The 26,299-nt window shown below is 35.5% G+C and overlaps 1 long non-coding RNA gene across 1 annotated transcript; it reads left to right on the top strand.

Moving 5' to 3' along the window:
• Positions 1–23,898: 23,898 nt before the first annotated feature.
• LOC131183259 (uncharacterized) lies at positions 23,899–26,015 on the top strand. The gene is made up of 2 exons (XR_009151391.1): positions 23,899–24,270; positions 25,656–26,015. It is a non-coding gene; the product is annotated as an uncharacterized LOC131183259 (long non-coding RNA).
• Positions 26,016–26,299: the final 284 nt, after the last annotated feature.

Raw genomic sequence — 26,299 nt, 5'->3', positions numbered from 1 at the left:
TTGCATTATGTCCTAAGTTTCATCTCCAATTGCCCTCACATCAATTGGAGTAACATAGCTCTACTTATTGTCATTTAAACACACTGGACTCATAGGTCCAGAATTCCTGCAATGAAACAACACTCCCAATTTTCTATTCCACCCAACTTCCAAACTATAATTCACATTCATGGGACTTCAAATAATCCATAATTGATCTCACAACATCAATGCAGTAACAATTTAACAGATCCCCAAATTCAGAAAACCCTAACTTAATTTGCTAAAACTTTAAAATCCAATGGGTTTAATAGCACTAACCTTGATTTCCTAGCTTCAATCAACTCAAATCAACCTTCTAATCAATCAAAAACTTAAAGCTCCTTCTTGGTCCACCTTGGCCGAAATTCTTGCTTTCCAAATCCTTCAAATTCCCTTCTTTTCTTGGTTAGATTCGTCAAGTTGATGCTCAAGGTCAATTTTTCTCTCAATTTCCTACAAGTTTGGTGGTGGAAGACTAGGGTTTTAGAGCTTGAATTGTGTAACAATGGAGAAAAGAAAAATGGTTGAGGGAGAGAGAGAATTGTGGGACGGCTAGCTGCTAGAAACAAAATGAGTTTTATGATTTTTAGATCCTTTTTATGATATTTATATTATTTAATTAACTAATGGCAAAGTTGTAAATATGGGTAGATGGCATTTTTGTAATTACTTTGAATTTCCTAATCATTTTGGTTTGACTATTTATATAATTATATTTAATTTTTATAATCTCAATTAAGTAAACTAATCTTGCTTTATTAATTTAATAAATCCTATTTTTTATTAATGTGGAACCTTTAAATGTTATTGACCAAATTTTACTTTTACCAGGTTTTCAGTTTATCTTTTTTTTTCTTTCTTTTACTCATTTTTAATTAAATTTTTATTAATATTTATTCACATTTTATGTCATAAATCTCACTTGTTCGACTGGACAAGTTGGTAAAAAATCATCTCTGAAGGTGAAATGACCAAAATGCCCTTCGTTTAGCTTAACGAGTTAAAATTATCTGTACCGATCTTAAAAATTCTCCTAACCTTTTCTTGATATTCTAATGCTACCTAGTGCACTGTAACTCTTCTCTGGCATCCCATAAATTATTTCATAGAGTTTCTCTCGGGTTTAGAGTTGCTAACTATCTTCACAGTAGCTTCCCATCAGGGTCACCCATCGCTAGGGGCACCGGCTTATTTAACTTTGTTGTATTTCATTTCTAAAATTTTTCAAAATTTTAGAAATCATTATTTCAATGATTTATGACTCCTCACTCTACTCTAAATATAATTCCAGTCATTTTGGCTCTCCAGACAGCCATTGGTTATCAAAACAGTAGAATGTACGGAACTATCTAAAATGAGAGTGTTACAAGTGAAATAAAGAAAAGACTAATTACGGAACTACCTTCCCTAGAAATTGTGACACCGCAGTCTTAACGACTATTGCGAACCTAGTGGAAAAGAGAAAATCACAGAAAAGAGCTGAGAAGCAGATCGAATAATTAAGTCAGGACTCCGAAAGAAATATCGAATTATTTGTAAACTAGATCAATCCGCCGAGGGACAAATTGATCAATTCACCCCTAAAGGTAACTCCAGACCTAACTGTCCAATAAAATTAGAGAAATGAAAATTTCAAAATATAGAAATAAATTAAAGAACTATAGAAAAATAAAAGAAATAGAAAAAGAAAAGAAATTCAAATAGGAATTATGACCTCAACATGAATTAAGCATGACACCATAAATCTTAATTTTTAAAAATTTTAAAATTTGGGATAATTTTCACATAAAGGAGACAATTAAAAAATTAAAAGAAAAACAAAACATTTCTTATCTTCTTCTTGAAATGCCGCCCCATCTCTCTCTTCCCTCTCACTCATCTTGTTTCCACCATTTTTAAGAGTTAGGAAGCTTGAATATTCCTATTTTCTTCCATAAATTCACCAAGTTCCAACATTAAAAATTCTCCTTACATCTTGAGGAAGCACTAGGGAGCAAAAAGGAGAAAAAAGACTTGAAGATAAGGAAGCTTAGAAACCCTTCAAGCAAGGTTAGTGTTTATTCCTTCAATTTTTCTCTATCTTTATGATCAAATACTTGAATTAAGTTGGAATTTGATGAAAATTGAAACAAAATGATAAGATAAGGGACCATAGGGAATTCAGCCAGCCTAGGGAGATATTGGATCTGATGGAAAATTTTGGAATTAAAGTGTTAGAGAAGTTGGATTAAGTGTGTAGATGTTGATTTTACACTTTAATTTAGTTGAATGAATTGTGTAAATTAGGGTTTTTAAGTTCTTAAAGTTAGAGGAAAAATTGGAGGAAATGGTCAATTGATGCAAATGACCTTAATTGAGATTAGAAATGGTCAATTGTGACCAATTGTGATGTGTTTGAATGAGTGAAAATGAAATGAAATTCGAATTAGTGAAGGGTCCCAATCTAGCAGTTTGACCTAGGTCCTTTTCAGGGACCAAAACTAAAATTTTGCCAACCCAATTGGTGTGAGGCTAATTGGGAATGAAATTAGACACATAAAGACACAATTTTCATGTAGAGACCATGCCTAGAAAATGACATTTAGATAGTGAACAATTAGATCAAATCCGAGTAATGTGTACTGCCACTGTACAAAAATGACTAAATAAATAGTGTTTATTCATTTAGCCATAACTTGGGATATAAAGGTCCAAATGACCTGATTTTTATGGCATTGGAAAGCTATGATGTAGCACTACAACTTTCATGGAGAACACAAACCCAAATTCTACCCATAACCAAGTCATTTTGCTACCTAAAGTTAGTTGTCCAAAACTGCCAGAACCAATAAAGTGCCCAGAAATTCTTGGTTTGAACTAATTAGGCCAGCCTTAGGAAAATACCCATAACTTGGGCTAAAAACTCCAAATGGAGTGATTCAAAAAGGAAATTAAAGATAAAACATTAAGGAACAACTTTAATAAAGGAAAGTTGGCCAAATTCCCACTGTAGACAGACCAATAGAACAATAGAAATTTGTGACCCAAAACTAAATTTTTGGGATTTTACTTAGGTAGTTTGAAAATTTAATTGGCAATCAATGCCAACAAAATTAGCACCCAAAATCAATGTGGGTGTAATTAGAATTCACATACCTACTAAGCATAAGAAAGTCAATATTTTGACCCAATGGACAAATGAATAGTAACCACCATAATTAAGAACACCAAAGAACTCAATTTATGGGATTATATAAGTAAAGTTTAAATGCAAATTTCAATTGCTAAAATTATGGTTAAACATAATTTGGATAAATATTGAAACATCTTAATTATGTGCTTCAGTGGAAAAAGGGCATTTCGAAGAAGGGAATCGACAGGAGTGAAATAAGGAAAGACTAATTACGAGGTTTGTGCACAAAATTTCTTTTAAATTATAGTTTTCACATTGAAAATTGATTTGTTATACAATGTGAATGTGTTTTGTTCATTATGAATTTCGAAAATGTTGTGTTGCCTATTTTACAACAGAAATTTAGAATGAAAATTATCTGTTGATTTATATGAAATTTTTGAACAATAAGGTTTTGAATTTGGTTTTGGCCTTGGGAATTTTATTTGAAAATTTGTGTGTTGCCTACTTTAGAAATGGAGATTTTAAATGAAGTTTGTTTGATTGTTGTATCAATTATAATTGAACATTCTAGTTTTAAATTATTTTTTATTTACACTTGGCATGGCAATATTACTATGTTCTTTCTCCACTTGTGGGGTTAAGTTTGATATTTGATCATTTTCCTCTCTCTCTGACTTGCCAGTCAGAGGTGAGTTGGGATGAGTACTCATTAGCTAGCTAGCCACCTCCCTCATTGATTTCTATTAGTAGGGTGAGTTTGCCTTGTCGTGGTGTACAACACGGCATGTTTAGAAATTTTGTGTCATGGCCTAAGTTGTGTTATTGATTGGCAACACTGTGTTTATTAAATTGTTTGATCAAATTTGTGTTATATTGAGCTTTGAAAATTGTGAAATATTTAAATTATGATTTGTTATAAAGGTGATTTGAAAATTGTGAAATATGATTGTGTAATGTTTAAATTATGATTTGGCAATGAATGGTTTATGTTCAGCTTTTTAAATTTTATTGTGCTCCGCTGAGTAAAATTTACTCAGCGATAGCTTTATTTTGCTGTCGCAGATAAGGAAAAGGATATAGCAGCAGAGTGAGCTGCTACAGTAAGAGATAAGCACAGTTTGGAGATTTTTGTACGGGTATTTGTTGATACCCTTATAGTTTATTTTGATGTAAATAGTTTAGTGTCATATGTATTAATGTAAAATTGAGCAGTTGTACAGTAATTTATAATAATATTATCTTTTGGATTTTTATGTCTGTAAATTAAATTGTGTATGTAAATTTAATTTAATGCCATGTTATGAGTTTATCGAATTATTTTGAAAAAAAATTTTAGTTGTGAATTTTAAATTGAAATTTGGTTGAATTGTATTGATTTGAGAATATATTGGCAGTTGGGGTTGAGAAATGAAATTATTGGGAGTGTTTTCACAGGTTTTGAAGAGCTAGCTTTGTAACACCCTCCCGGTAGCAACTCCGTACATTCTACTGTTTCGGTGACCGGTGTCGGTCCGGACAGCTAGAACGTCCAGAAAAATATTTAAACTAAAGTCAGGAACCATAATTAACTCAAATATTAATAAGAAAAATTTAGTAAAAATTTTAGAAATAAAATACAACTAAGTCAAATGAGCCGGTGCCCAAGCGATGGGTAACCCAGAGGGAAGTTGCGGTTCTCGCAACTAGAAGCCCTAGACCCGGGGAAAAATTCATAAAATAATTTTTGGGACTCCAGAGAAGGGTCATTGAGGTTCCTATGGCATTAGAATGCCAAGAAAATATTTAGAAAAAAATTTCAATCGGTACAGACAATTTTGACCCGTTAAGCCAAACGGAGGGCATTTTGGTCATTTCGCCTTCAGAGGTGATTTTTGGCCTAAATGTCAATTAAAATAAGAGAGATTAAGACACATAAAATAAATTTAAAATCATGAAAATTGTAATGGAAATGGAAAAAGAAAAGAAGAGAAAAAGGAAAAATAAAATAGGATTAATGACATCACTCATGATGCCATTAAAAATTTTATTAATTAAACTTAAATTTCCATTAGATAAATGAGTAGAATGGGACAAATTTGACTAAAATTCAGTTTCATCTTTTTCCTATTTCTCTTCCTTTTTGCCGTCCACCTTTGCTCCCTTCTTCCACCATTTTTATCAAGCTTTGAACTTGATTTTCTCTTCATCCACTCACTAAAACCCATAAGTCCCTTCATCAAAAATTAATCCCACACCTAGACAAAGCAATTGGCAGCCAAGAAGAAGAAAGAAAGTGAAGTTTGGGGCTTGGAAAAATTTGCTTACAAGAGGTTAGTACATTATATACCTAAAACTCTTTAATTTCATGATTAGGGACTTGAACTTAGTAAGAATTGTAATTTAAATGAACAAAAACTCATGTGTATGTGTACATGAATTTCGGCTGCCCTAGTGAAGGAATAGGAATGAGTGTTTTTGATGAGCTTGAAGTGACCTAGAAATCATGTTTGAAGTTTATAAACATAAGAATAATGAATTAGTAGCTAACTAAGGTAAATTGTATAAATCATGAATTTGAATTAGGGTTTTAGGAGCAAAATGTGAAATTGGCTTATGAAATTGTTAAAGAACATCCTAATGGTCAATTAGTGACCATTTGAGAAAATTTGACCATAATTTGGATAGAAATATAGCATGGCAAGTGAATGAGTATGCTGCCTTGTGAGTGCAGCAGGGTGACTGAAATTTCAGTCCACTTGGACTGCCATATCTTTGGCTGTGTTGATCCAATTGGTGTTTGGCCAATTGGACATGAAACTAGGCTTATAATGGCACATTTTTTCTGAAGAAATCATGCCCAAAAGACCAAAGCAAGAGGACCAAAAGTTGGTCCCAATCCGGATACCCTGCAACAGCACCTACAGAACAAATGAACAGTAACTGTTCATTTGGCCATAACTCACTGTAGATTTGGTCAATTGACCTGAAAGTTTTACAGCAATAAGTTAAGACATAGACAAACAACTTTCATGAAGGAACCTACCCCAAATTATGACCAGAACCAATTCAAAAATGCAATCACAGTCACTGTTCATGGTACTATAGATATGGTAATTCTGCAGTTTTGACAATCCGGCCAGCTGTGGTTTTTGGACCATATCTGGAGCTACAAAACTCCAAATGGAGTGATTCAAAAAAGGAAATTCAACTAGACAAAATAAGGAACAACTTTCATGTTTTTCATTTCTTCAAAATTCCACTATAACAGTGTTTAATGGAACAGTAAACTTAGGCTCAAAAGCTGAAATTTTTTGCCCTCTTGGTTTTAAGTTAGAAATGGTAATGGTGACCAATTCTAACAAGTTTCAAATGTAAAATGTGGTATGTTGGGAGTGCCAAAACCAATGTACCTATTTTCTATCCAAAAGTCAACATTTTTGTTGACCAATGAGGTGAATAGTGACACCAAAACTTGAAATCCATAAAGTAAAGAATTTAAAAGTTTCAAATGCCCTAGTATACCTAACAAGATTGGTTTGGATAGTTTGGCATGCCAATAGGGTTCAGTTAGCAGTACTGCACATGGCAATATGCCATTCTATGATTTCATGGCTTTTAGCCATTCTGACCTTGCATTGAGATTTGGCCTTGTGCCTGAGGTTATTCTGACTTGGTAGCCGCTGCATTGTACACCGGAGATGCATATGTGACCGATGGTGTGACGGCCCGAGGTACTAGATACCCAGTGCCAGTTTACCCGTTATCCAGTCCAGTCGTCTAGTGTAGGTTACTTGGGGCAACCAAATGAATAAAAGTGGACAAAGTAAATGATATACAAATACCAAACAAATAAAACATATATATTCGTTACATATTTATTTTCTTGCTATTTCTTTTATTATATTATTGCACCACTAAGCATTATTGCTTAGCGCGTTGCTTTTGCCACGCGTAGGTTCTGGAGATACAGATCGTGAGCCCAGTAGACCGCAGACTGGGTGAGTCTGTGACACCCCTTACCCGACTACAGTGTAGCCGAGCAAGTTATGCCACTCAGTGTGCCGGAGCACTCTATTTTATCTGATTTCATTACAGTCCTTGATTTATTTATTCAAAAACTTTATTGAAGATTTAGGCTATTTTTACTTTTATCAAAATCTAACTAAATTGGAAATTTCAAAAATTTTAACGATAATCCGACAAAGTGTCGGCTGTAATTTGGACTAACAGTTCTTCTGAACCTGCCAAAGACAATTTCAATATATACTCAATTTCTCAAACTTAATAGTCTCAAAAATTTTCAAACATAATGTATCTCAATACAGTATCCAGATTTCTCAGAAATCTCATTAGATTTTCAATATCTCAATATTCACAAGTATAATCTCATTATAACTCAAATTCAATTCACATACTAAAATACTTACTTTGAATAGCTTCCATAATTCATAGGTTAATTACATGAGTTTATTTTGTACAAGATATACAAATAATTTACAATGTGCTAGGAATGAACAATATACATAACATGTATAAAATGAGCCCTATCTACATGCATTGCTGAGGAGGTGACAATCTTGAACTCTTCTGACACTTCGCAGATCTGACTCCAAAATCTCGATCGATACCATCTGGTTTTACCTTCAGTACCTGCGCGAGGAAGCAATTCCATCGCGCTAAGCATTTCTGCTTAGTGGTGCAAATAATACAAGAAAATATAATATGCAAATAAAAATAATAATTTCCTTGCTATTGTGTTCATAAGAAATGAATAATTACTAACTTATTGTTTAGTCGAGGGCTAATCATGTTTTATGATATTAACTTCTTCATGCATTTCGTTAATTATTTTCTTGATGATCTTGAGCTTCTTTGTATTTTTGTAATCATTCCTGATTCTTAATTTTCGTATTTTCTTTAATAATCAGTTCAATCACAGTTATACTTTTCCATGCCCAAGTAACCTATACTGGACAACTGGACTAGATAACGGGTCGTTGGCACCGACACTCGGGCCGTCATACCATGGGACGCAGAACGTCTACCACGTATGCAGTCAGTATGGCTAAAAAGCCATGATATCACATAATCGGCATAAAAGCCATGAATACGGGCATAAAAGCCATGAATACGGGCATAAAGCCATGAATACAGGCATAAAGCCTTTCGCAGTACTGCTAAAACAATACCCTATTGGCATGCCAATCTATCCAAACCAATCACATTAGGCCTACTAGGGCATTTTGTACTTTTAAATTTCACAATTTTTGAATTTCAAGTTTTCATGTCACTATTCATTTCATTAGTCAACTAAAATGTTGACTTTTGCATAAACAATAGGTATATTGGTTTTAGTACTCCCAACATACCACATTTTGTATTCAAAACTTGTTGGTTTTGGTCACTTTCTCAAAGCTTAGGTCATTTTGGCAAAATTGCTAATTTTTGGTTTTGCTGTCACTATTCACCTCATTGGTCAACAAAAATGTTGACTTTTGGATAGAAAATAGGTGTATGGGTTTTAACACCCCAAACATACCACATTTTGTATTTAAAACTTGTTGGTATTGGTTGCCAATACCATTTCTAAGCTTAATGCTAATTGAACAAAATTTTCAGATTTGGTGCTTCATCTTTATTGTTCCATTTGATATTTCTACAGTGGGAATTTGAGGAAATGGTAAACATGAAAGTTGTTCCTTATTTTGTCTAGTTGAATTTCTTTTTTTGAATCCCTCCATTTGGAGTTTTGTAGCTCAAGTTATGGCCAAAATAAGTTTACTGTTCACGTGCACTGTTCATGCTGCTATCATGGGTTCTGGCAGATTTTGATCCAACTTTGGTCAGACTTTGGTCAGTAATTTGATCAAGTTAAGTTCCTAATTTGGTCTAACTTTCTTCATATGAAATGTTCTACTATGCCTTAGGTTTCCATCGGTTCAAGAATCGCCTAAATCCGAGTTTTCTAGAGAGAGTTATAGTCCTCCAAATATTGCTGCTCAAATGAAAATTCTGGAAATCTCAGTACAATAAACTTCACTTTGCTCAATGATTTGATTAGGTTCTGGTCATAATTTGGGGTATATTTCTTCATGAAAGTTGTTTGTCTATATCCTATCTTGTTTCTGTAAAAATTTCAGGTCAATTTGACCACTCTACAGTGAGTTATGGCCAAATGAACAGTTACTGTTCATTTGGTCATTTCTGCAGGGGCTGTTTGCAGGGTATCCGGATTGGGGCCAAGTTTTGGTCCTCTTGATTTGGTCTTTTGGGCATGGTTTCTTCAGCAAAAATGTGCCATTATAAGCCTAGTTTCATGTCCAATTGGCCAAACATCAATTGGACCTACACAGCCAAAGTTATGGCAGTGCAAGTGGACTGAATTTTCAGTCCCTCTGCTGCTGTCCTAGGGCAGCCTACAACTTCACTTTGCAATCCTATTTTTCAGTCCATAATATGATCAACTTACCTAAAATGGTCACTAATTGACTATTAAAATGTGCTCTAACAATTTCATAAGCCAAATCAATTTTTCACTTCTCAAAACCCTAATGTCCAATTCAATTTGCCCATAAACCTCAATTAGCACACTAGTTCAACATCCATGCATATTCATACCTTAAACATCATTTCTATCCACTCTAAATTCATTAAAAAAATCAAACTCATCCTTCCTTAGGGCTGCCAAAAATTCAAGGGATGCATACACTTAACTTTTATTCATTTAATTTACAATTTCTCACTTATTTCAAGCTTCTAACATGGAATCAAAGAAGTATATATATAAGTAGGCACTAACCTCACTTTAACCTCTTGTAGGGTAGATTTCTCCAAGTTAAATCTTCATTTTCTTGTACTCTCTTGGCTGCCAAACACTTCCTCTAGGTCCAAGGATTCATTTTAGTGTTGGGGTCTTGAGGAAATATGGTGAGGAAGCATGAGAAATGAAGCTTTTGTTTGAAAATCAATGGAGGGAGAAGAGGGAGAGATTCACGTTTTGGCTGAAGAAGAAGAAGGAAACAGCAGAATTTTGAGTCCATTTGTCTCTTTTAATTGTTTAAAAAAAGACTTATTGAATGGTGATTGGTGGAGGGTATGTAAATGACATCATGTGATGTCATTATCCCTAATTTCATTAATTTTTCTTTTCTTTTCTTTTCTACCACATTTCAATTTAATTTTTAGCAATATTTCTTCATATTTTATGTCATATTAATTATTTACTTAACTGGACAAGTCGGCCAAAAATCACCTCTGAAAGCGAAATGACCAAAATGCCCTCCGTTTGGCTTAACGGGTCAAAATTATCTGTACCGATTGAAAAATTTTTCTAAATATTTTCTTGGCATTCTAATGCCATAGGAACCTCAATGACCCTTCTCTGGAGTCCCAAAAATTATTTTATGAATTTTTTCCCGGGTCTAGGGCTCCTCGTTGCGAGAACCACAACTTACCTCTGGTTACCCATCGCTTGGGCACCGGCTCGTTTGACTTAGTTGTATTTTATTTCTAAAATTTTTACTAAATTTTTCTCATCAATATTTGAGTTAATTATGGTTCCTCACTTTAGTTTAAATATTTTTTTCAGAAGTTCTAGCTGTCCGGACCGACACTGGTCACAGGAGCAATGGTATCTTGAGAATTGCTCTGGGAGGATGTTCTGAGTCCATCCTGCGATTACGCATGTCCATGTCACCTCAACTTCTACAGTGCATTGGTAGGACACTAGGTGTCATTTTGGTGTTTTGTAATTAAATTTCATTTTCTCATATGTATTTGGATTTATGTAATGTATTTAGGTGTTCATGTAAATAATGAAAACTGTGTTTGTGAATGGAAAAGTAAATGTTTATTTGTGATTTATATGTGATCATCACATGTGATGGATGATTGAGAATTTAAATTGAAATGTTGAGATCTTGATATTGAAACTTTGTTGATGAATTGAAGTTGGGATTGTTTGGAAAATTATTTGGAAGTGTTTTTAGCAGGTTCCGAAGAACTGTTTTCTCCATTTTTAGCCGGTACTCTGCCGGATTTTCATTAAAATTTTCGGAACCTCAAATAATTTATAATTTCAATAAATGACTTAAATGAACTATATTTCACAAATTATAATAAAAAACTATGATGAAAATGAATTAAGAAGAATAAAAATGATTGAGATAAGATAGGGTGTTCCGGTACACCGTGTGACATAGCTTACTCGAATACACTGTAGCCGGGTAAGGGGTGTCACATTTAGTGGTATCAGAGCACGGTTTAGGCGTTTCTGGGCCTAGATTGAGTCCATACCATGCATTGCATTTGTAAGAGTCGAGGTGACACTAATGCATATCTGTTTGTCTTTCTTATTTTGAATAGGATATGGACCCTACATCTCAGAGGGCAGTTGAGGAGGAAGTGGAGAGTCATGCTCCACCTGCAGTAGCTGAGACTAGGGGTATGGGAGAACCTGCTCCACCAGCTCAAGCGAGCACCTTTCGGCCTCCACGAGCCATGTTCGGCAAATGGCCGAATTTTTGGACAAATGGCGAGGGTAATGCCAAAGCGGCACCACCACCACGGCTCCACAATGTAAATCACACTGGAAAGGCTAAGAAAGTTTGGAGCGGTGGATTTCTTTGGCAAGAGAGAAGATGATTACATTGCGGTAGAAAATTGGTTGAACAGAACAGGCAGAGTCTTAAAACAACTCCACTGCACTCCTGAACAAAATCTAGAGGCTGCCATATCTCTGTTGCAAGATGATGCCTATGAATGGTGGGACACGGTATCCAGTGAAGTGCAGCCAGAAGCTATAACTTGAGACTTCTTTCTCTCCGAATTCAAGAAGAAATATGTGGGTAGTGTATACCTGGAAGAGAGAAGAAGAGAGTTCATTAACTTGAGGCAGAGGCAGCTGTCAGTGGCCGAGTATGAGAAGGAATTCGTCCAATTAAGCCGCTACGGAAGGGAGATAGTCCCTAATGAAGCTGAAAGGTGTAAGAGATTTGAAGAGGGACTAAATGACAACATAAAGATCCAGCTCACTGCCCTGGGAATCACAGAATTTACCAAGTTAGTGGAAGCTGCAATAAAGGTTGAAAAAGTAAGAATCAGTGAGCAGACCAGAAGGGATAGACAGCAGAAGAGAGGCCCGGGTCAGTCTAGTTCATCTCCTGCACCTGGGAAGAGGTTCAAGGGTCCATCTGCACAGAGTTCAGGCCAGCCACAAGGTCAGGGTCAGTCTCAGGGGCCCAGGCCACAGTTTACCCCTAGGAGAGGTCAGTCCACACCATCAGTGGGCAGCTCTCCAGGGATGGGGTTCAGGGGACCAGCCCCAGCATCTTCTGCATGTCCACACTGTTTGAAATGGCATAAGGGGGAGTGTTGGAGAGTGACTGGTGCCTGCTTAAGGTGTGGGTCAACAGAGCATCAATTGAAGAACTGTCCACGCAGAACTACTACAGCTGCTCCAACACAAGCAGACAGACCTGCTCCTGCATCACAAAGGGGTAGAAAATCTGGCAAATCTGAAGCTGTGGGACCATCACAGAGGCCTGCATCTGAGCCAGCAGAGAGGCCAGATAACAGACCACCTGCCAGAGCTTATGCCATTAGAGCTCAGGAGGAGCAAGATGCCCCAGACGTCATCAGGGGTACATTCTCCCTCTACAATACACCTGTGCATGCATTGGTGGATCCAGGATCCACTCATTCATACATTTGCATCAATCTACCCGTAGAAAGGGGGATACTAGTAGGGGAGAGTGACCAAGACATTATGGTCACTAATCCATTGGGCCACAGTGTAGTGGTGAACAAAGTGTACAAGGGTTGCCCGTTAAGGATTCAGGGGTATGAATTCTTGGCAGACCTAATTGAGTTGCCCTTCCACGAGTTTGACGTGATTTTGGGAATGGACTGGTTGTCACGTCATCAGGCAATAGTTGATTGCAAATTGAAGAGAATTTCTTTGAAAACTCCTGAGGGTAATGAGATCACTGTTGTGGGTGAAAGGAAGGATTTCTTGTCCAATGTCATCTCGGCCACCGTTGCAAGAAGAATGATGAGAAAAGGCTATGAAGCCTACCTAGCACATGTGGTGGATACTAGGCAGGCTAAGCCAAACTTGAGTGATATACCCACAGTAAGAGACTTCCCAGAGGTATTTCCTGAAGAATTACCTGGTTTGCCACCAGAAAGGGAAGTTGAATTTGCTATTGAGACACTACCGGGTACAACACCCATTTCCATTGCTCCTTATAGGATGGCACCCACAGAATTGAAGGAACTGAAAATCCAGTTGCAAGAGTTGCTGGGTAAGGGGTTCATACGCCCCAGTGTGTCACCGTGGGGAGCTCCAATGTTGTTTGTGAAGAAGAAGGATGGGACTTTGAGGCTATGCATCGATTACCGGCAGTTGAATAAAGTGACTGTGAAGAACAAATATCCGTTGCCTAGAATTGATGATCTGTTTGATCAGTTGAAGGGAGCAGGAGTATTTTCTAAAATTGATCTCAGATCAGGGTATCATCAGTTGAGGGTGAAGGATGCAGATGTGCCAAAGACTGCATTCAGGACCCGATATAGGCATTATGAGTTCCTAGTGATGCCCTTTGGCCTAACAAATGCACCAGCGGCATTCATGGACCTTATGAACCGTATCTTCCATCCATACTTAGATCGGTTCGTAGTGGTCTTTATTGATGATATTCTAGTGTATTCCAAGACTAGTGAAGAACATGACGAGCATTTGAGGATTATTCTGCAAACCCTGAGAGAAAAGGAGCTGTATGCTAAGCTGTCCAAGTGTGACTTTTGGCTGAATGAGATTGCATTCCTTGGACACATAGTGTCAGCTGATGGGATTAGGGTGGATCCCAAGAAAATAGAAGCAGTGATGGAATGGAAGCCTCCCAGGAATACAACCGAGGTCAGAAGCTTCTTGGGGCTAGTTGGGTATTACAGGAGATTTGTGAAGGGATTTTCCCTAATAGCTGCTCCAATGACCAAGTTGTTACACAAGAATGTCAGATTTGACTGGAATGACAAATGTCAAACCAGTTTTGAGAAGTTGAAGGCTATGTTGACAGAGGCACCAGTGTTAACACAGCCAGTGTCAGGAAAGGACTTTGTGGTCTATAGTGATGCTTCTCATAATGGGTTAGGGTGTGTATTGATGCAAGAGGGGAAGGTGGTCGCTTATGCTTCCAGGCAGCTAAGGCCACATGAACAGAATTACCTTACCCATGATCTAGAGCTTGCAGCAATTATCTTCGCACTGAAGATATGGAGGCATTACTTATATGGTGAAAAGTGCTACATTTACATAGACCACAAAAGTCTAAAATATTTGCCAACCCAGAAGGAGCTAAACCTTAGACAGAGGCAATGGATTGAGTTCCTAAAGGACTATGATTGTGTAATTGACTACCATCCTGGGAAGGCAAATGTAGTTGCTGATGCTTTGAGCAGAAAGTCCATCACAGCTTTGAGATCATTGAATGCCCGTCTATCTTTGGTTCGAGATGGAGCTATTTTGGCTGAGTTGCAAGTGAGGCCAAACACCTCTGACAGATTTTTGATGGGCAAAATGCAGATGAAAAGTTAATGGCTATTATGAGCAAAATCTCAGAGGGAAAAGCAACTGACTATGAGGTGAAAGCAGATGGGTGTCTGTACTACAAAGGAAGACTATGTGTACCAGATAATGGGGAATTGAAAGCCAGTATTCTAAAAGAGGCACACACCAGTGTATATGCTATGCACCCAGGAAGTACAAAAATGTATCATGATCTGAAGCTTCAGTATTGGTGGCCTGGTATGAAGAGAGACATAGCTGACTATGTGACTAAATGCTTGACATGTCAGCAAGTCAAGGCAGAACATCAAGTTCCATCGGGTTTGCTACAACCTATACGCATACCTGAATGGAAATGGGATCGGGTCACCATGGATTTTGTAAGTGGTCTACCTCTCACCCAGAAGAAACATGATGCAGCATGGGTGATAGTGGATGATTGATGAAGTCGGCACACTTTCTCGCGATTAGACCGACTACTCACCGGAGAAGTTAGCGGTGTATATCGGTGAGATAGTTAGATCGCATGGAATTCCACTTTCCATCATATCGATCGAGACCCAAGGTTTACATCGAGATTTTGGAAGAAGTTGCATGAATCCTTGGGTACACAACTCCACTTCAGACCTGACTTTCCATCCTCAGACGGATGGGCAATCAGAAAGAGTAATCCAGGTAAACAATTGAACCAATTGAATTAACACAAATATTGAATTAAAATGATAATAATAACATGAAATATATGTCAGGTCCTTGAGGATATGCTGAGGAGTTGTGTCATTGAGTTTGAGGGAAGTTGGGATAGATACCTCCCATCGCGTAATTTGCATACAACAATAGCTACCAAGCTAGCATCCAAATGGCCCCATATGAAGCCTTTGTATGGGAGAAAATGTAGAACTCCAGGTGTCTTTGGACTGAATTGGCGAAGACAAGCGGTGGGGCGGACACGGTGAAACAGTCGAGGAGAAAGTGAAACTAATCAAAGCCAATCAAGGTTGCCTCGCATGCATGTAAATCTTATGCCGACCTGAAGAGAAAAGAAATAGAATATGCGGTTGGCGACAAAGTGTTCCTCAAGGTGTCACCGTGGAAGAAGGTATTGAGGTTTGGAAGAAAAGGTAAGTTAAGCCCTAGGTTCATTGGCCCATATGAAGTCATTGAACGTGTGGGTCCAGTGGCCTATAGGCTAGCTTTACCTCCAGAGCTGGACAAGATCCACAATGTGTTCCACGTGTCTATGCTAAGAAGATACCGCTCAGATCCTTCACATGTCATCTCCAGGGAAGAAATTGAAATACAGCCGGATTTGACATATGAAGAAGAACCTCTACGGATCTTGGCTCGGGAAGTAAAAGAGTTGAGGAACAAGCAGATTCCACTGGTGAAAGTGCTTTGGAGGCACCACAACACCGAGGAGGCAACTTGGGAAAGTGAAGAGATGATGAGGCAACAGTTCCCTCAACTGTTTGCATCAGGTAAATTTCGAGGACGAACTGAAAATTAGAGGAGAAGAGTTGTAACACCCTCCGTTAGAAACTCCGTACATTCTACTATTCTTGTGACAGGTGTAGGTCCTGACAGATAGAAAGTCAGGAAAAATATTTAAACTAAAGTCAGGAACCATAATTAACTCAAATATTAATAAGAAAAATTTAGTAAAAATTTTAGAAATAAAATCTGACTAAGTCAAATGAGGTGCCCAAGCGATGGGTAACCTGGAGGAAGTTGCGGTTCGCAACTAGGAGCCTAGACAGGAAAAATTCATAAAATAATTTTTGGGACTCCAGAGAAGGGTCATTGAGGTTCCTATGGCATTAGAATGCCAAGAAAATATTTAGAAAAAATTTCAATCTCCAGACAATTTTGACCCGTTAAGCCAAGCGGAGGGCATTTTGGTCATTTCGCCTTCAGAGGTGATTTTGGCCTAAATGTCAATTAAAATAAGAGAGATTAAGACACATAAAATAAATTTAAAATAATGAAAATTGTAATGGAAAATGGAAAAAGAAAAGAAGAGAAAAAGGAAAAATAAAATAGGATTAATGACATCACTCATGATGTCATTAAAAATTTTATTAATTAAACTTAAATTTCCATTAGATAAATGAGTAGAATGGGACAAATTTGACTAAAATTCAGTTTCATCTTCTTCCTATTTCTCTTCCTTTTTGCCGTCCACCTTTGCTCCCTTCTTCCACCATTTTTATCAAGCTTTGAACTTGATTTTCTCTTCATCCACTCACTAAAACCCATAAGTCCCTTCATCAAAAATTAATCCCACACCTAGACAAAGCAATTGGCAGCCAAGAAGAAGAAAGAAAGTGAAGTTTGGGGCTTGGAAAAATCTGCTTACAAGAGGTTAGTGCATTATATACCTAAAACTCTTTAATTTCATGATTAGGGACTTGAACTTAGTAAGAATTGTAATTTAAATGAACAAAAACTCATGTGTATGTGTACATGAATTTCGGCTACCCTAGTGAAGGAATAGGAATGAGTGTTTTTGATGAGCTTGAAATGAACTAGAAATCATGTTTGAAGTTTATAAACATAAGAATAATGAATTAGTAGCTAACTAAGGTAAATTGTATAAATCATGAATTTGAATTAGGGTTTTAGGAGCAAAATGTGAAATTGGCTTATGAAATTGTTAAAGAACATCCTAATGGTCAATTAGTGACCATGTGACAAAATTTGACCATAATTTGGACAGAAATATAGCATGGCAAGTGAATGAGTATGCTGCCTTGTGAGTGCAAAGAGGTGATCAAATTTCAGTCCACTTGGACTGCCATATCTTTGGCTGTGTTGATCCAATTGGTGTTTGGCCAATTGGACATGAAACTAGGCTTATAATGGCACATTTTTGCTGAAGAAACCATGCCCAAAAGACCAAAGCAAGAGGACCAAAAGTCCGGATACCCTGCAACAGCACCTGTAGAAATGACCAAATGAACAGTAACTGTTCATTTGGCCATAACTCACTGTAGATTTGGTCAATTGACCTGAAAGTTTTACAGAAATAAGTTAAGACATAGAAAAACAACTTTCATGAAGGAACCTACCCCAAATTATGACCACAACCAATTCAAAAATGCAATCACAGTCACTGTTCATGGTACTGTAGATATGGTAATTCTGCAGTTTTGACAATCCGGCCAGCTGTGGTTTTTGGACCATATCTGGAGCTACAAAACTCCAAATGGAGTGATTCAAAAAAGGAAATTCAACTAGACAAAATAAGGAACAACTTTCATGTTTGCCATTTCTTCAAAATTCCACTGTAACAGTGTTTAATGGAACAGTAAACTTAGGCTCAAAAACTGAAATTTTCTGCCCTCTTGGTTTTAAGTTAGAAATTGTAATGGTGACCAATTCTAACAAGTTTTAAATGTAAAATGTGGTATGTTGGGAGTGCCAAAACCAATGTACCTATTTTCTATCCAAAAGTCAACATTTTTGTTGACCAATGAGGTGAATAGTGACACCAAAACTTGAAATCCATAAAGTAAAGAATTTAAAAGTTTCAAATGCCCTAGTATACCTAACAAGATTTGTTTGGATAGTTTGGCATGCCAATAGGGTTCAGTTAGCAGTACTACACATGGAAATATGCCATTCTGTGATTTCATGGCTTTTAGCCATTCTGACCTTGCATTGAGATTTGGCCTTGTGCCTGAGGTTATTCTGACTTGTAGTACGTACATTTGCACAGGGAGATGCATATGTGACCGATGGTGTGACGGCGAGGTACTAGATACCCAGTGCGGTTACCGTTATCGATCCGATGCGTCTAGTGTAGGTTACTTGGGGCAACCAAATGAATAAAAGTGGACAAAGTAAATGATATACAAATACCAAACAAATAAAACATATACATTCGTTACATATTTATTTTCTTGCTATTTCTTTTATTATATTATTGCACCACTAAGCATTATTGCTTAGCGCGTTGCTTTTGCCACGCGTAGGTTCTGGAGATACAGATCGTGAGCCCAGTAGACCGCAGACTGGGTGAGTCCATCCTGCAGTTCTGCACAGTGTCCGTGTCACCTCAACTTCTGCAGTGCATTGGTAGGACACTAGGTGTCATTTTGGTGTTTTGTAATTAAATTTCATTTTCTCATATGTATTTGGATTTATGTAATGTATTTAGGTGTTCATGTAAATAATGAAAACTGTGTTTGTGAATGGAAAAGTAAATGTTTATTTGTGATTTATATGTGATCATCAAATGTGATGGATGATTGAGAATTTAAATTGAAATGTTGAGATCTTGATATTAAAACTTTGTTGATGAATTGAAGTTGGGATTGTTTGGAAAATTATTTGGAAGTGTTTTTAGCAGGTTCCGAAGAACTGTTTTCTCCATTTTTAGCCGGTACTCTGCCGGATTTTCTTTAAAATTTTCGGAACCTCAAATAATTTATAATTTCAATAAATGACTTAAATGAACTATATTTCACAAATTATAATAAAAAACTATGATGAAAATGAATTAAGAAGAATAAAAATGATTGAGATAAGATAGGGTGTTCCGGTACACCGTGTGACATAGCTTACTCGAATACACTGTAGCCGGGTAAGGGGTGTCACAGGCTTTTCCCAATTATAGACGGCATTCTGCCAAAATTTTTATAAAATTTGTGGAAACTTTAAATTGATTAAAAATTTGATATGTGGTTTAACTTCAAATAAAAGTTTTTAATTCCTACCAAAAATGCTCGCCACCTTCAAAAGAGATAAAATTGTTTTAAAATCTCTTATAGTGTATTTAATGGGTTATCGGTAGGCAAAATTCGATAATTCATTAAGTATACTACGGGATCATATTATGTCTTACAGAGGGATAAGGTGTGACAAAGAATGTGGCCATTTGTTCAAACATGGCCTGCTGAGGCTGTGCAGGTGCCCCTGGCACTGGTGGAGCAGGTTCTCCCCTGCCTTCAGCTTCAGTCATAGGTGGAGCATGACTCTTCACCTCTTCCTCAACTGCCCTCTGCGAGGTTGGATCCATATTCTAACCAAAACAACTAAAACAAATAGATCTGCATTACTGTCGCCTCAATATTTACAAATACAATGCAATGGTATGCACTCTATCTAGACCCAGAAATGCCTAAACCATGCTCTGATACCATTAAATGTGACACCCCTGACCCGTCTACAGTGTAGCCGAGTAAGGCAAGTCACACAGAGTGCCAGAGCACCTTATATTGTCTTATTTCGTTTTAGTTCTTAATTTACTTATTAAAAAGCCTTTAAGTGAGGTTTATGCCATTTATTGAAATCATAATCAATTTGGGATTCCAAAAATTTTAAAGAAAATCTGGCAGAGTGCCAGCTAAAAATTGAGAAAACAGTTTTTCGGAACCTGTTAAAAACACTTCCAAATATTTTTATCATGTCCCCAAACTCCAAATATATTCCACATAATCCCATCAATTCACAATTTCTTAAACTCAAAGTTTTCATTCATTCCATGCATAAAATAAATATTCATATTTACAAAGAAAGATTCAATTTCATTAACTCACAATATTTACAATAATTTCATAAGTTTATAATTTGCATCACATGTCAATCGAATGTTTAACTGCAAAATACACTATGCAAAATAAAAGCAAAATCCTAGTGTCCTACCAAGGATGAACTGAAATGGAGGTGACTCTGAACTCACTACAGATCTGAATAATCACCCAATCTGAGGTCTGCTGGGCTCCCCAGCTATATCTCCAGTACCTACGCGTGGCAAACAACGACACGCTAACCATAAAGCTTAGTGGTTCTAATATAAAATAAAAATAAACTAAAATAAATAAATATGCAAATATAAAGTTGATATTTTATGTAACCTAAATTTTGGTAATTATTAATAATATTATCAATTTAGTACTTATTATGTGCATTAATTGATAATAATTTATTAAAATTTAATTTAATTGCCCAAGTAACTTATATAAATTGACTGGACTAGATAAATGGGTAAACTGGCACTAGGTACCAAGTATCTCGAGCCATCACACCATCGGTCATAAAGTGTCTTCAGGTGTACAACAAAACAGCTAATGAGCCGTAATAATCATTAGGCACAAGGCCAAGTATATCAAGCATAGCAGAATGCCCATAGACCATAATATTATAGAATGACACAAAATGTCATAAATCACAGAATGGCATAATGCCATATGCAGTATTGCTAACAGTAGCCTATTGGCATGCCAACCTATCCAAACCAATCATTCTTGGCATACTAGGGCATATTACAAAGTTAATTGTGTAATTTATTGCATTTGATATTTAGGAGTTACTATTTATCTTGCTAGTCAACCAAAATGTTTACTTTTTCTTAATCAATGGGTATGTTAGTTCTAATGACACCAACCTACCACATTTTGAACATTATATGTGTTGGCATTGGTTGCCAAATTCAATTCTAAGCCCAATAGACATTATCTTAAATTTTTAATTTTGGTTCACCTAAGTTCACTGTTCTATTAGGCCTTTCTACAGTAAAAATTTAGCTATACTCTCTTCATCAAAGTTATTTCTTATTGTGTCTTCTTCAATTCTCTTTTTGAATCACTCTATTTGGAGTTTTGTAGCTCAAGTTATGGCCTTTTAACCATAACTGGCTGGATTGATCAGTACCCAGAATTTCTAGGCATAATTTGGTTTTGGAAATTTTTGTGGCCTAAATTTGGCTAGAAATTTTAATTGGTTAGGTTCAGAATTTGGGTTTATGTTCTTCAAGAAAGTTGTTCTAAATTGTCTAAGCTTTCCATTGACATAAAACTCAGGTTAATTGTACATTTCTACATTGAGTTATGATCATTTGAACAAATACTGTTCATTTGGTCATTTTCCAAGGCTAGCATGTTGGTCACTCGGATTGAGGCAGTTTTTAGGTCAACTTAAGTTAGTTTTCTGGGCAGTGTTTCTTCATAAAAAAATGTGTCTTAAGGTCTTAAATTTTATCTCTAATTGGCTTTACACAAATTGGAGCTACACAAGTCAAGTTATAGCTGCCCAACTACACTAGACTCAAGTCCAGAATTTCTGGCACAAATGGGCAGCCTAACCATTCACCACTCAATGCTACAATTCACTCCAAATTTAAGTCAAACCATACCAAATGGTCACTAATTGACCATTAGAATACCAATTCATCCTCAATTCCACAAACCCCCAATTTTTGGGTTTAAATCCCTAACCACAATTCCCCAATTGTACATATCACATGTTATTTATTCAATCTTCCATTCTAAATCATTTATATGCAATCTTCATCATCCACAATCATGTTTTAACTCATCAAAAACATCAAACCCACCACACACTAAGGCTGGCCGAAATTTAATGTTATTCTTTCATGAATATTTTCTTTGATTTTTCAATTAACTTCTTTATAATTCTATCTAATTTCAAAGTTATAAGAACGAAAAAGATGGAATTGGCACTAACCTTGTTGTGTCTCTTCTCAAGTTTTTCCCAACTTCACTTTCTTCCAACTTCTTAGCAGCCAATCACTTCTCCAAGGTCAAAGATTAAATTTTTGTGTTGGAGGTTATGAATTTTATGGTGTATTTGCATAGGAATTCAAGGTTGTATGAAGGAAAATGGTGAGAGCTTGCAAAAATGGAGTTTCGGCCAAAAGAAAAGAAGGAAGAAGATGCAGAATTTGTTTCTCAATCTTATCTCTTTTATTGATTTTTATGTATATTTGTTGAATGGTGTTTGGCTAACAAGTTTTTATTGTATCATGCATGATGTTATAAAAATTTGATTTTTATTTTCATTTATTTCCTTTCTTTCTCTTCCCTACTCATTTTAAATTAATTTTTCTTCAATATTTATTCACATCTTAGGTCATAATCCTCACTTACTTGAATGGACAAGTTGGTCAAAAATCATCTCTGAATGTGAAATGACCAAAATGCCCTTCGTTTAGCTTATTGAACTAAAATTGTCTGTACCAATTAATAAAATTGTCTTGGCATTTTCTTGGCATTATATTGCTATCTAAGGCTCAATAGCTCTTCACTGGAGTCCTAAAAATTATTTCACAGGGATTACCTCGGGTCTAGGGTTGCTAACTATCTTCACAGTAGCTTCCCGTTGAGGTCACCCATCGCTGGAGCTACGGCTTATTTAACTTTATTGTATTTTATTTTTTAAATTTTTTTCCTTAATTTTTCTTACTATTATTTGGGTTATTTATGACTCTTCACTCAAGTCTAAATATAATTTCAAACATTCTGGCTGTCCGGACATACATTAGTTACCAGAACAGTAGAATGTACGAACTATCTAAAGTGAGGGCGTTACATTTAAAACATTAGCTACTATTTAAAGGCATAGTAGATGATTTACCGATTATAATAAAAGTAGTCGATAATTAAAGAAAGAAATATAAATATAAATTAAGAATATTAGCTACTATTTCATATATTAGTAGGTAATTTACCTACTACATTTATGTTAGTAGGTAATTTAACAATTAGCAAAAGTAAATATATTTTTGTATAGATTAATTAGAAAACAAATTTATATACAAAATATATTTATATAGAGATATATAGTTGATAGCATTAATAATCAAGTCTAATTATAAAATATTAATTAGTGATATTTTATCGTAATTCATCAATGAAGTTAGTGATATTTCATTGTAACTTTATGAACATATAGATATTATGTATTTTGACAATGTTAAACAAACTCATATATACTTTTCAAATTCTTGCCTTAAATTAATTAGCATTTAGTAATTGCATTCAAAATTTCAAAGATTAGAATCTAATAATCCAAGCATTTAGTAATAGCATTCATACTAATTTAGTTGTGTTGTTATAATTTGTAGGAAATATTAAAAATTTGAGACACAAAAATAAGGTCTCCTAAATCTAATTAATCTCTTAAATTATTATTTAACAAAATATTATTAATTAATCATGAAATTAAAATATTTTAAATCTCAATGAACATATTTATTGTATGCCATTAATAAAATTTATTTCTCCCAATTATAAAATATAAAAATATAAAACTTCTAAATAAATTTACTTGCTAAAATATTTAAATTAACAAATTTACCCTTTTTTATGAAAGAATTTTTTATGTTTAAAAATTTTTTATGAAAGAAAAAAAAAGGAATAAAATTTGTTATGAAAGAAATAAAAAAAATAAAAATCTCTCTATGCTCTCTCTCTCTCTCTCTCTATCTCTCTCTCTCTCTCTCTCCCTTACCTCGTTCTCTCACTCATATTCTCTACCCAATTTTATCTGGTTTGTTTATATTTGAAATTTTTTTAGGGTATGGGTATGGCTGATTTAGGAATGGGTTTAGTTTTGGGTATTGGTATTTAATTTAATTCCTTTTGCTTTGAGATTTATGAAATTCAATATGCCATTAGTTTTGGATTTAGTTTTGGGTATTTTTGTTGCTTCTTTAGTGCCCAGGGGAGCTGCAGTGTTAGGGGAGATTAAGTGTTGGGGGAAACTGGGTTCTGAGCCTTCTAATGCACATATTGTTTTGGCACAGATTTGGCAGCTACTGAAAGAGTTGGGTGGTGAATTCTTACAGGTAATGTCACACATCATACTTTATTCTTCATTTTCATTTGATGTTGTTGATAATTATGGACTATATGAAGTGTAAATATCAAACTACCACAAGTATGCCCTTTTTCCTTTGTTTTTAGTTTCAATATTTTATTTGGATGGTGCTGCATTTTTTTCGCTGTTGCCAGTGTAATAGAGGGCATCCTAGTCGCAACATTGAGTTCTATTCTCATCTCTAGCGACTACGCATTTTCTGGCAGTTGATTTTCATGGATGTTAGATAAATTGTTAGATAAATTTCATTCGACATGTCCAGAAGTTCAGACTTTCAATAGTTGCAAGTGATGATCAAGAACTGTAGCCTATAGGATACCTAGATATATGTGTGTGTGTATATATATGGGCATCCAATTTTTATTATTATTATTATTATTATTATTATTATTATTATTATTATTATTATTATTATTATCTCTAAGTGGAATTCAACATATATAGAAATCTCAAAGAACAACTAATCCTCACGGTCCCAAAGATCAGCTACGCTTCTGAATGGACCTTCACTCTTATTCACAAACAGATCCTCCCCATCCAGCACTTGTCTCTGTACCCATATTACATGTTAGAAATCCATGTCAACTTTGTATATGTACTGTAAGAGAAATATATAAAAACATATAAAAAAAAAAGGCTAGCTCTACCTGATCTGGGATACTGCAGAGAGCCTGGAAATCTTCTTCTAGGATTTCCCAGCCAAAGACCTGAATGTTTTCTTTGATCGTTTCAGGGTGGCTTAATTTGGGTATGACACTAGTTCCTCTTTGGAGTGTCCACTTCACTAGCACCTGACCTCGGGTCTTGTTTAGCTTTTTTCCCATTCTTTCAACTGTTCTGTCATGTATGAGATCTCTAGCTCCTTCTGGTGATCCCAGTGGCGAATATTCCTAGATAAATATTCCTTCCATAGTTATCTTATCCCATGGACTATTCTAAAAGAAGGAATAATCAATCCAATTTAATTAAACTCTTACAGTCACATGGATGCTATTTTTCTTACAAGCCTCCAGCATTTTATCATTCCTCCATCGTTGATGCATCTCCATCTAAATCCAAGATAATCAATAATGATGATAAATGCAATCACAAGAAAATTTACAATTGGTCAGATTTAGGGGTTACTGGTTAAACTTACTAATCTCATGCATTCACTTTGTTTTGTTTCCGTGTGTATGTTTTTTGCCTAGACCTTGAGAAGGCATATTTAATTTTGACTTGGATCTAGGTTCCAATGTTTTGAGATTAGTGAAATGGATTTGGGAGTTTCCTTATTTTGTTTAGTTGCTTCTGGTATTTACAAGTCTAGTTTCTGGAATTATTCTTTTTATTTTGTTGTTGAGGACCACACAGTTGAGATGATCTATAAGCAGTAGTTCGATAATGGGAAAGCAAAAAATGTACAGATGTCCTATCTAGAGTCCCATGCAGGTGCAGAACTAGAACTTCAAGATCAGAGGGGTTGAAATGAAGGTGACAATGGAAAACTTTTAAATGTAAAGGGGGGAATGGAAATTTTCTGGGTTCAAGGGGGCCAAAGGTGAATGTAATAATGGAATTTGAAAATTTTCAAGAGCCAGGTTAAGATGTTTAAGGGGCTAAAAGTGAGGATAATGGTGTATTTTCATCTGTGCGGTTAATGGTGTATTAAAATTAAAAGTCAACAATTGAACATTTAAATATTTATGAATTTTGGTTATGAATTTTTGCTAAGTTTGCCAAACATTATATATTTGTTATTGAGAGTCCAAATGTTAAAAGTTATGAATTCTTGTAGCTGTAATTTTATAGTTGCAATCTAAATTTCCCCAATTCATGATTCATAATTTCTCTTTCGTTTGTGGTGGAGGACTAGAATAAATACACTCATGGACTAGCTTTGAATAGCAGTTAGAATGCTAATAATTCTGCAGGTAATGGATACTGATGCAAGGTTTTCTTATAGAGAAGAGAAAAGAACTTTATATATTAATATATGTTAAATAACAATATATATT

This window comes from Hevea brasiliensis, chromosome 9 (genome assembly GCF_030052815.1).
Source record: "Hevea brasiliensis isolate MT/VB/25A 57/8 chromosome 9, ASM3005281v1, whole genome shotgun sequence".
NCBI lineage: Eukaryota > Viridiplantae > Streptophyta > Magnoliopsida > Malpighiales > Euphorbiaceae > Hevea > Hevea brasiliensis.
This window is presented reverse-complemented; position numbering and strand designations above follow the sequence as displayed.